Source organism: Leptonychotes weddellii, chromosome 5 (genome assembly GCF_054177405.1).
Source record: "Leptonychotes weddellii isolate Sample4059 chromosome 5, ASM5417740v2, whole genome shotgun sequence".
Lineage (NCBI taxonomy): Eukaryota > Metazoa > Chordata > Mammalia > Carnivora > Phocidae > Leptonychotes > Leptonychotes weddellii.
In genome coordinates, this window is record NC_138373.1 from 78,191,699 (window position 1) to 78,203,682 (window position 11,984).

General features: G+C 39.8%; 1 long non-coding RNA gene across 1 annotated transcript; it reads left to right on the forward strand.

The window, feature by feature from the left end:
* The first annotated feature begins 6,430 nt into the window (after positions 1-6,430).
* On the forward strand, positions 6,431-11,685 carry LOC145721420 (uncharacterized). The gene is made up of 3 exons (XR_014145092.1): positions 6,431-7,321; positions 9,541-9,655; positions 11,598-11,685. It is a non-coding gene; the product is annotated as an uncharacterized LOC145721420 (long non-coding RNA).
* Positions 11,686-11,984: the final 299 nt, after the last annotated feature.

An 11,984-nucleotide genomic window follows, 5' to 3' on the forward strand; every position in this document is an offset into this window, starting at 1 on the left:
GTTTTTTATAACGGTTATTCTAACAGGTACAAAGTAATCTCATTTGTGGTTTTGATTTGCATTTCCCTCATGGTTAGTGATGTTGTGTATATTTTCATGTACCTCTTGGCCATTTCTATGTCTTCTTTGAAGGAGAAATTTGTATTCAAGTCCTTTGTCCATTTTTAATCAGGTTACTTGGGATTTTTTTTTTTTTTGGTATTGAATTTTAAGAGTTCATTATTTATTTTGGGTATTAATCCCTTATCAGATATATGGCTTGTAAATACTTTCTCCCATTCTGTAGATTGCCTTTTCACTCTGGTGATTATTTCCTGTGCAGAAGCATTTTATTTTTTTTAATTTATTTTTTTATTTTATTTTATTTTTTTTAAAGATTTTATTTATTTATTTGAGAGAGAACACATGAGAGGGGGGAGGGTCAGAGGGAGAAGCAGACCCCCCGCCGAGCAGGGAGCCCGATGCAACACTCGATCCCGGGACTCCAGGATCATGACCTGAGCCGAAGGCAGTCGCTTAACCAACTGAGCCACCCAGGTGCCCGAAGCATTTTATTTGATATAGTCCCACTTGTCTATTTCTGTTTTTGTTGCCTGTGCTTTAGGTGTTATACCCATGAGATCACTGCCAAGACAAATGCTATGAAAGGGGTCCCCTATGTTTCCTTCTAGGAATTTTATGGTTTTAGGTCTTGTTACCCATTTTGAGTTGATTTTTATGTATGGTGTAATATAGGGTCCTCTTTCATACTTCTGCATGTGGTTATACAGTTTCCCCATCACCATTTGTTGAAGGAACTATCTTCCCCATTGTGAAGCATGGCACCCTTATTGATCATTTGACTGTATATGTATGGGTTTACTTTTGGCCATTCTATTCTGTTCCATTGATCCATATGTCTGTGGTTATGCCAATACCACACCGTTTTGATAACTGTGGCTTTGTAATATGTTTTCAAATCAGGAAGTCTGGGGTCTCCAGCTTTGCTTTTTTTTCAAGACTATTTTGGCTACTTGGGGACCTTTGTGATTCTATATGAATTTTGGGGTTATTTTTTATATTTCTGCCAAACACACTATTGGGATTTTCATAAAGATTGCATTGAATTTATAGGTTGCTTTGCATACTACGTACCTTTTAACAATATTAAGTCTTCTAATGCATGAACATAGGATATTTTTAATTTTTTTTTACCCATTCAGTCACTCTATGTCTTTTAGCTGGAGAATTCAATTCAATTCATTATTGATAAGGAAGGACTTACTACTGCTTTTTCGTTAAATGTTTTCTGTCTGTCTTATAGCTTTTTTGTCCCTGTCTTCCTCTCTTGCTGCCTTCTTTTATATTTCATTGATTTTATGTAGTGATATGCTTTGATTTCTTTCTCATTTTCTTCTGCGCATCTTCTATAGGTAATTTTTTTTTCTGCTTAGCATGGTATTTTCATAAAGCATCTTATAGTGGTAACAATGTATTTGCAATATATAGTGATAATAATATATTAGCCGATAACAACTTAATTTCAATGGTGTACAAATACTCTACACTTTTGCTCTTCTTTTCTATGTTATTAATGTCACAAATTATATCTTTTTATATTGTGGATCCTTGAAAATATTTTTATAGTTATAGTTTCTTTTTGCTTTTGCCTTTTAACTTCTAAACCAGAATAAAAGTGGTTCACATAGGGTGCCTGGGGGGCTCAGTCAGTTAAGTGTCTGCCTTTGGCTCAGGTTATGATCCTCGTGATCCCAGGGTCCTGGGATCGAGTCCTACATGGGGCTCCCTGCTCAGCGAGGAGTCTGCTTCTCCCTCTACCCCTCCCTCCTGCTCATGAGCTCTCTCTCTCTCTCTCATGCTCTCTCTTCAAATAAATAAAGTCTTTTTAAAAAAGTGATTAACATACCACTATTACAGGATTACAATATTCTTTGTCTATATATTTCCTATTACCAATAAGCTTTTATTTTCATATGCTTTTGTGTGGCTGTTTAGTGTCTTTTTGTTTTTACTTGAAGGACTTCCTTTACTATTTCTTGAGAGGTATTATGTCTGTTTACAAAATGTTGAACCAAATAAAGTGCTGACCTTGAGTAGAATAAGTTGTTTTTTGAAAATAAGATGACATTTGCCAAAAGAAAAAAAAAATATATATCTCGTTATTTTCCAATCCTCCCAACTTGAGGTAATGTTTTTGGCCTGAATGATGTCATAGTGGAAGGTTGTGAGATGCAAGCAAGAAAGGTAATAATCAGAACTGGAAACAGAAGCAAATAGTATGCTTTGGTTATATCAATTAAATAAACCCACTGTTTGATATTTTTGGAGACTTATTATGGATAAGATCCAAAGCTCTGGAGCCACAGAGATAAATGAGTTGCTTCTCCAAATGCATTTTATCATCTGTAAAGCGGAGAAAATCGTATCTATTTCATGGGAGTGTTTTTGAAGGTTATATGAGATAAGAGTGTAATGCCAAGCTCATAGTAAATGCTCAGTGATCACAGTAAGATTATTATTGTCATTGTTAGTATTATTATGAATCTCTTGCTCCTTGTCAAGGTGCTTATAGCCTAGCACAGGGACAAAGTTTGATATGAGATCACACTGAAGGGAGTCATCAGCTACATAACAGTACGGGTAGATGTTGTGTCTATGGAGGGGATGAGTACTGAAGGTAGGAAGAGTAATAATTTGGGCTAATATGCCATCGCTCTTCATTTCCATCATCTTCTGGATGAATTATTACAACAACCTTCAAATGATCCTTCTGTTCTCACCCCTGCCCCCCAACTCATCCTTTAGATCGCAGCTATAGTGTTTGTTTTCTCAGAATTCAGAATGTAAACTCTGTGAGAACAGTGACCTTAACGTATTATTCTTGGCTGTGTTCTCAGTGTCTGGCATGGAGTCAGACAGACAGTAAGCACTCAATAGATATTTGTTGAATTAATGAATAAATAATGAACTAAAAGACTCTCACCCTAACATTCTTATCTCAGCCTGAAAGCATCCTCCTTCATGTTAACTTTGTATTCATGAGAGGTCACTCGCAAAACTGGCAAAATTCTATGCTGACCTAGATGTCTGTAGGATCAGCATTGTAAATTCAGCTGAAACTTCTACATACACTCCCTCTCTTCCTAAAAATCAAGAAACTTCTTGAGAAATTTCAGTTAAAGACCATATCTACGAGCACCTTGCTTGCATATCCTTCACTGGCTTAGCAGAATTCTATTGATCTATGTTTTTAAGAATCCCCAGAGTAAATGAATGTTTTGTTTTCTATTAGAGACCACAAGGTTTTAGAGCATGTCGGCTTTTGTTTTTAGCTCTATTATGTAACATTCTATCTAGAGGTAGAGAGAAGGGCATTGGGTATAATTAATTGTGGGGTTAACTCACAAAGTTTCTGGTTTTGTCCTTTATGTATCTATTGCTCAACATTTTTATTAATACTCTTGAACACTCTTAGGAAAACATTGTAGTGGCCAATTTTGTCTCCCACATAAGTGTCTGATATGGCCAATTGCCTTGATGCTGAATTATTCTCATTCTTAATTATGTGGTCCTACAGATCTGCCTTTTGAAGTGGGACGTCTCATTTTACATATAATGTTCAGAGACAGGGAGTAACATCCTCTAGAATCACAGAAAAGCTAAGAGTGAGTTATGAATGAGGACCTGGGAGATGACCTAATTCCTGGCTTAACGCTTTAGCTCCCATTATGGATTTTCCCATGTTCTTCATAGCAAACATGGACAGAGCAAATATATATATTTATACACACACATTTATATATAGATACTGTATAAGCACATGTATATATACTTTATCTATAGTATGCATGTGTATATGTGTGTGTGTGTGTTTTTAGATGAAGCAGTAGAAAAATTGTCATACACGTGAAAGAAGAAATGGATATTTATATAACATTTCCTATGTGTCTGATGATTTAGATTACCCCCTTTTAGTCCTGAGAATAACAACACAATATGTGCATTGTTAATAGCATTTTACACTATAGGAGGGTAGGTCTAGCAAGGTTAAGATGGCAGAACTGTGATTAAAATGCTCATCTTAGAACACAAATTGAAAAGGTCTTTTCATTACACCTACTATTTGCACAGGATGAAAAGGGACTTAAACTACATTGAACATTCAAGTATAAATGATCAGTTCCACGGAAATGCAAAAAAATAGTTTGGAGGTATTCTGGAAATAGGATATATATGGCCTCAGTTAGAACATACTCAGTTATGTGGGGTGCCTGGGTGACTCAGTTAGTTGAGCGACCGACTCTTGATTTTGGCTGAGGTCTTAATCTCAGGGTCCTGGGGTTGAGGCTTATGTCAGGCTCTGGGCTCAGCAGGGAGTCTGCTTGAGATTCTTTCCCTCTGCCCTTCCCTGCTTGTGCTCTCTCTGTATTCCCCCTCAAAAGATATATGAAAGTCTTAATTCCCAGTGCCTGGAAAATAGGGTTTTTGTAGATGTAATCAAAATAAGATGAGATAATACTGAAGTAGGGTGGGCCTGTAACCCAATATGACCACCGTCCTTATAAGAAAAGGGAATTTTGGACACAGACACCAACACCCAGGGAAGATGGCCATGTGAAGATGAAGGTGGAGATTGAAGGTAGGCTACCATAAGCCAAGAAACACCTGGTACTATCAGAAGCAGGATTAGGAAGCAAAGAAAGATCCTTCCGTAGAGGCTTTGGAGGGAGAATGGCTTAGCCAGCACCTTCCTTTCAGATACTAGGCTTCAGAACTGTGAGAGCAAAAATTTCCTTAAGTCACCCAGTTTGTGGTACTTTGCTATGGCAGCCCTAACTGCCTTTGTTATGGACCTACGTTAGGAAATTAATACACTCTGTTAGGTCTTGAAAGGATACAAAAGCTAATTATTTATTCAGTTACCATTTTTTAAAGATTTATTTATTTATTTGAGAGAGAGAGAGAAAGAGAGAGAGAGAGAGCGCGTGAGCGGGGGGAGGGGCAGAAAGAGAGGGAGAGAGGGAATCTCAAGCAGACCCCACACTGAGCGCAGAGCCCAATGCAGGGCTCCACCCCAGGACCCTGAGATCATGATCTGAGCCGAAATCAAGAGTCAGATGCCTAACTGACTGTGCTGCCCATCATTCCTCAAATTTTTTGAGCACCAATTTGTGCCAGGTACTCTTGAACAGGTATAATACATACTGCAGACATAATAAAGAACAAAGCCAGACAGGATCCTTGTCTTTGTGACACTTACATAATAAAGAACAAAGCCAGACAGGATCCTTGTCTTTGTGACACTTACACACTACTTAGGGAGAAATATAATAGAGATGACATATAGAAAAACAAAATTTCAACTGTGGTTAGGCTTATAATTATCTGTGCTACATAAAACTGTAAGTGTATGCAATTGGGAAATAACCAGGTAAGTGGTCAGGACAGACGTTCTCGAAGAAATGACAACTGAAGTGAGATCCAGAGGAAAAACTCATCATCTAGATGATAGGGTAATGAAGATGTGGTTAAATATACCAGGCAGAGGGTAGAGCGCATTCAAAGGCCCAAGGAGGAGTGAGCCTGGCAAGTTCAAGGAATTGAGCAAAGACTGTAAAAACAGGAGTGTAGGGAGGATGCAGGAGAAACACATCACAAGACGAGACTGGAGAGACAGAGGGAGTCAGACAATGTGCCTTGTACGCCATGCCAAGAATTAGTTAGACCTTTATTCATCCAACCTAAGAGAATGTTAGAGAAAGCCAAGGTATACAAGTTCAGTCCAAAGAAAAGAGCTAGTGGCCAGTGTCTATACGAGACTGTGTCCTGGGTTCTTCCCACTCAGATTATCCAGTGTTCTGAGACCCGGGGAAGAGAGGCTGTAATCAGAGACTGTGCCACTAAAATCTGGGAGAAGCACTGAGAAGACAATGGAGCATAGGCATATTCAAAGCCTAGGTGGCTGTCATTTCAGTGGTTCAGAGTGTTCTAGAAACACTACGCAAGAGCAACACCAGAAACATCTGCATCTTTGGGAGCCAGCATTGCTCCCAAAGAGCCTGAGCAAGAGAAAGAGCAAATGGCGAAGAAATCGTAATGGTTAGGGGCACCTGGGTGGCTCAGGCAGTTAAGCATCTGCCTTCGGCTGGAGTCATGATCCCAGGGTCCTGGGATCCAGCCCCGCCTCTGGCTCCTTGCTCAGCGGGGGGTCTGCTTCTCCCTCTCCCTCTGCCGCTCCACCTGCTCATGCTCTCTCTCAAATAAATAGAATCTTTTAAAAAAAGAAAATGAAATCGTGATGATCGGTTTTATGTATCAACGGGGCAAGGCTATAGTGCCTAGTTATTCAATCAAACACTAGCTAATAGGCTAGGTAGATATTCTTAGTTGTGATTAACGTCTATAATCAATCAATTAAAATAAAGGAGATTATCCTCCCGAAACGGGGTGAGCCTGATGCAATGAGTTGCAAAGCCTTGAGAGCAGAACTGATGTTTCCCTGAAGAAAAATTTGGTCTGTGGAAGACAGCACCAGTTTCTGCTTGAGAGTTCCCAGCCTGCATCAAGATTTCAGGCTTGCCTAGCCAGCCCCCACAACCACATGCATCAATTTCTTAATAAAAATGTCTTAATGTTTATATCCTACTCATTCTGCTTCTCTGGCAGAACGCTGACTGATGCGGAAGTGAAGGTGCTGAGAGGTTTGGCTGATGAAGCACCTGCCAGGGATCTCAGAAATAACTGGAGGGGTTAGGGTAGTGAGCAGCAGACTGAATTTCCCACAGTGGGAGTGGACGTCCAAACCAGAGAAATACGGTTTGGGGATTGTTATTTTGAAACTATGTTAATGCTCAGGCTGTTAATGACCTGCGGTAATGTAGTTCCACGCTATTGGAGAGGTTTAGCGATGGTGGAAGGTTGTGGGGAGTATGACTGTCTCTGAACGGTATTTATGGCCTGATTGAGCTTCTCCTCAAAATACTTCTCTTACTTCTTTGTGCTTTGTAATTTTTACCAGCAAGACTAGGAGAATTAAAAAGAAGAAAGCAGACTCTTTCTAGAACTGGGCTTAGACTGCCATCTTGTGGATATTTAGCTTCATGGTCTAGTGCCGACAAATACGTAAATGGGCACAAACATTCTTAGGAAATGTTAAAACTGGAACAGACTTTACATTATTCGCTGCATGCCCTCATTTTACAAAAGGACAACTTGAGGCGCAGAGCATGAAATGACGGGCCTCTCATAATATTTTCATTTGGCCAATTTGATGAGCCATTTTGATACATCAGCTGCGTGCTCCGCCCAAGCTCATGAGGAGGTAAGACCGGGTTAAAGGCACAGGTTGGACAGAGATGAGATCTGGGGTGTGAATAAAGATAGGACGAGGTTCAGAAGTGGATGAGGCTGAGGGATGGTTATTAGCACATTATTTTATTGCAAAATTACTGTTATAAAATCAGTGTAAAATACATATTTAATAAAATAAAAGAACTTACTATAAATAGCAAAATGCCCACTATACCCTTTCTGTTCTCCACTTTCTAAAGGCAACTCTTTATCTGCTTCTATTTTTTTTTATCTTCTCATGGTTACCAGCATAACTTTAAATTATAAGCTTATATCTTTATTTAAACAATATTTACAGAGTCCTTGCTATAAAAGATGAGATACTAACATATCATTGGCTACTTTCCCTATGCATTCTCATGTCCTAAATTCAATACTTACTGTTTTTAGATATTCTATTCATTATCACTATACTTTATTGATACAGTTCAAGTGACATTTCTTCCTCTATCAGCTTTCGTCATTATCTTGAATCTTTGCTTATTTAGGATGAGATGATGAGTGTCTTCACCCCTTTCTCCAACTTTCTTTCTTCTTTTCCCCATTCTGTCAGCCACTACTTTTCTTTTACATTCTCAGGATTTTTAGTATGAACATTCTGTTCACTAGTGTTACATGAACCTTCTATATTTTTCCTATTAACTGATTCTAAAAACAAAAGTAATCAACAGCAGTTGCATTATTATGGCTATATAGTTTTTTTTTTCCCCCAAAGTAGGGCCAAGTAGTATGCTTAATAAACATTTCTTCTCTATTCATTCAGTGTCTACATTTCTGGACTGCTCAGTGGAACATCTTTCCAGCATCAAGGTCAAAGAAATCTTGGGCCACCTGGGCGGCTTGGCTGGTTAGGTGTCTCACTCTTGATCTCAGTTCAGGTCTTGATCTCAGGGTCCTGAGTTCAAGCCCCATGTTGGGCTCAGCCCTGGGTGTGGAGCCTACTTAAAAAAAGAAAAGGAATCTCTCCCTTAAATGTTATCCATTACTTAAAGTCTTGTAAAGTCTTTGTTTTGTTTATTTCTCTCTTGTTTTTCCAATTATCTTTTGTTTTGTTTTTTGGCAAAAAACTATATGTCTTTGTCATACTCTTATAGTTTACCTAGCTTCATGATCATTTTGTATAATGGACCAAGTCCTCTGACTCTTTAGGGGAGACTTCTCTACCAGATGTCTGATCTCCTGGGCCCCTCTGGACTGGCTGTTTTCCAAGCTTGTAGCATAGCTGTGTTGTCCCAGACAACAAATCAAATTCTAGATCAAATTTGTGTTTTCCTTCCTGGACACATTTGTGATTATATTTTATCACTGGTGCTCTAAAATTTACAAGGATTTTTCATTCAGTCTACTCAGCAATCAGGAACGAACTCTTTCTCTGTTGAAAATGTCTTTCTCAATTTGGGGGATTTTTGCCCCCTGCCGTTTCTTTGATAATATTCTTTCCCCCATTTTTCTGCTCTCTCTCTCTCTCTCTGAGATTCTAAGTCAAGAGACGGTTTCTCTGTTCCTCATCTGTTTTCTCTCGTATTGTATTTCTGCTTAGTGTTTTGCTTACATTTTTTGATATTTCTGTCCTTTATTTTTCCTATCGTTTTATTGTGTGTGTGTGTGTGTGTGTGTGCGTGTGTGTTTTCTCTCCTATTTTCAACCTCTTTGCTGGTTTCTGCTTTCTCCTTTTTCTTCGCGTCCTGTCCATGGAGGTCCAATCTTTTTGTACACCAGAGTTCTCTTTTATCCCCTGTCGTGATTTTGTTGTTGCTGTTTTTGATCTTCTTTTGTTCTCTATGCTGCTGTTTTTTGTTTTTCGTTTTTCCCCTCACATATCTGGTCACCTTTGGTTTGTTTCTTCATATTTAATAATGCAGGACGGGAATTGGTCGAAGCACCTCCCCTGTTATATTGGTTTCCAATATTGGCTTTCAGACAGCGGCTCCACTGAGTGGAAATTCTGAGAGGCAGCTCTGTTTACAAAGGTGGAGCTTATGGAATGGCAAGCTTACTTTTACAATGAGAAGATGTGGGGGTGGCTGTCAGGTGCGCTTTCTCCAAAAGTAAGAGTGAGGAGACGTTACTGTGGGTGCCAACATCACACTAGAAGTCTTGGCTCCCCAGACGGCTTGCAGATGTTAGTAATGAGGGAGGTGGAGAGAGCAGAATTTAACTGGCATACCTCTTCTCTGCTCATACTTTCAGTAAACCTGTTTCCAGGCTCCTGACCAATCCCTCACCCTGCGCCCCTCTGAGATTCTGGTTGGCAGATGGTGGCACCTCCATCCCCCAATCCAGTTCCCTCATGGAACATTCCAGGGTATGACTTCTTTTTGCTATAGTCCATCAATAAACTCCCACCTGTGTTCTGTCTTCTAGCGATTTACTGAAATCTCTCATCTCTTGGTTATTCTTGCCTCTATCCCTGCTGTTTTCTTGACTTTGTATGTGTTTCTGAAATATTTCAGCCTGTTCTGGGAGATATGGGATATAAAGGCATGTGTTCTTTTTTTTAAAAAAAAGATTTTATTCGGGCGCCTGGGTGGCTCAGTTGGTTAAGCGACTGCCTTCGGCTCAGGTCATGATCCTGGAGTCCCAGGATCGAGTCCCGCATCGGGCTCCCTGCTCGGCAGGGAGTCTGCTTCTCCCTCTGACCCTCCTCCCTCTCATGCTCTCTGTCTCTCATTCTCTCTGTCTCAAATAAATGAATAAAATCTTTAAAAAAAAAAATAAAAAATAAAAAAAGATTTTATTCATTTATTTGACAGAGAGAAACACAGCGAGAGAGGGAACAAAGCAGGGGGAGTGGGAGAGGGAGAAGCAGGCTCTCCGCGGAGCAGGGAGCCCGATGCGGGGCTCGATCTCAGGACTCTGGGATCGTGAACTGAGCCGAAGGCAGACGCTTAATGACTGAGCCACCCAGACGCCCCTAAAGGCATGTGTTCTTGAACAGTTTGATTCCCTTTGAATTTATTTATCTATCTATCTATCTATCTATCTATCTATCTATCTATCTATCTATCAGACAGAGAGAGAATAAGCAGGGGGAGTGGCAGGCAGAGGGAGAAACAGGCTCCCTGTTGAGTGAGGAGCCTGATGCAGGACTCGATCCCAGGATCCTGGGATCAGGACCTGAGCCGAAGGCCGACGCTTAACCGACTGAGCAACCCAGGTGTCCCTGATTCCCTTTTGATATTAAAATGTTCTATTTCACGAGTGCTAGTGTGTGCTTTTCTGATTCTTAATAAAATACTCTTCCCTTCATTTGTTTATGATGTTGATTTCATGACACAGAAATTATTTCACATCTATTTTGTTGATTAGGGATTCCAAAGGAACTTGGAAATAGTTTCTGTTCTTTCCAATTAATAAACCAAGGACAGGCTGAGGACCTCTGTGTGTTCTGAAACATGATATGCACTTTGGTACATAAAAATATAGCAGATTGTTGCTGCCTTCTGGGAATATAAATGATAGTGGCAGGGACAAAGCTATTCAGGAAAACAGGAATCAATAAAAGAGATTATGTAATTAAATCCCAAATTGTATGAAATAGGCCAATTGTCTTTTAAACTCTTTCAGCAAGAGTGAGAGCCATGAGGACTGGAGACAGCATGAATGGCTCCCTAGAGGAGCTAGAAGCTGAGCCGGCATGAGTGGGACCATAGTCAGAGAGAAGGTGGGCAGATGGGAACGGTCAAGGCACAGTCAGAGGACCCAGTGAAGGCCACCCTATTATGGCCTAATGAATGAGACAAACCCAATCGAATGTGTGGAATCACTTCTTTAGTCAATAAACACTAATTAAGCATCTCCTTTGTGCAAGCAAAGTATTGTGTTGGGCACTGGATGGGCAAAGCAGGGAAAGCAATCCTTGTCCCTTTCTGCTTATATAAATAGATACAGTTGATGGGAGCATGAACACATATGTAAAGACAGCTCCCATTTTAGGTCTTTCAGTCTCTTCATTTGTAAAACAAAGACGTTAGAATCTCTAAGCCTCCTTTCAGTGATTATAACTTGTTATTCAAGAATCACATTTAGGGGCGCCTGAGTGGCTCAGGTCATGATCCCAGGTTCCTGGGGTCGAGTCCCATATCGGGCTCCCTGCTTGGCGGGAAAACTGCTGTCCCTCTGCCACTCCCCCTGCTTGTGTTCCTGCTCTCGCTTTCTCTCTGTCAAATAAATAAATAAAATCTTAAAAAAAAAAAAAAAGAATCACATTTAGAAGTACTTAAAGTTGTTGGCTCATTCTATTTCAGATCAAGGAGCTTCCGAAGTGCTGCGGATGCATGGCAAGAACAGATCATCAATATTCATTAGTTTTTGAAAGATAAATATTAGTGGATAGAAATATAATGATTAAAATTTTCACCACTGTAATTGGTTTTGTAATGTTGTAACAAGGTATTAAAGCACTTACTGTTAAGACAGTTTTATTGTGAAAATACAGAAGGACTGTGAATTTGGACAGGGTGAAACTTACTATTTGCCGATCAAACAGATGCAAAGGCCACTGGGAAATGGAAAAGGAGGGAAATCACACCCAGTTTAACGACGTTCTCTACAGGGAGAAGGAGCTTAATTAGGGACTTCAGTATTCCAGAGAAACGGAGAAGTACATTTCTAAGTCTATTTTTTTTTTTTTT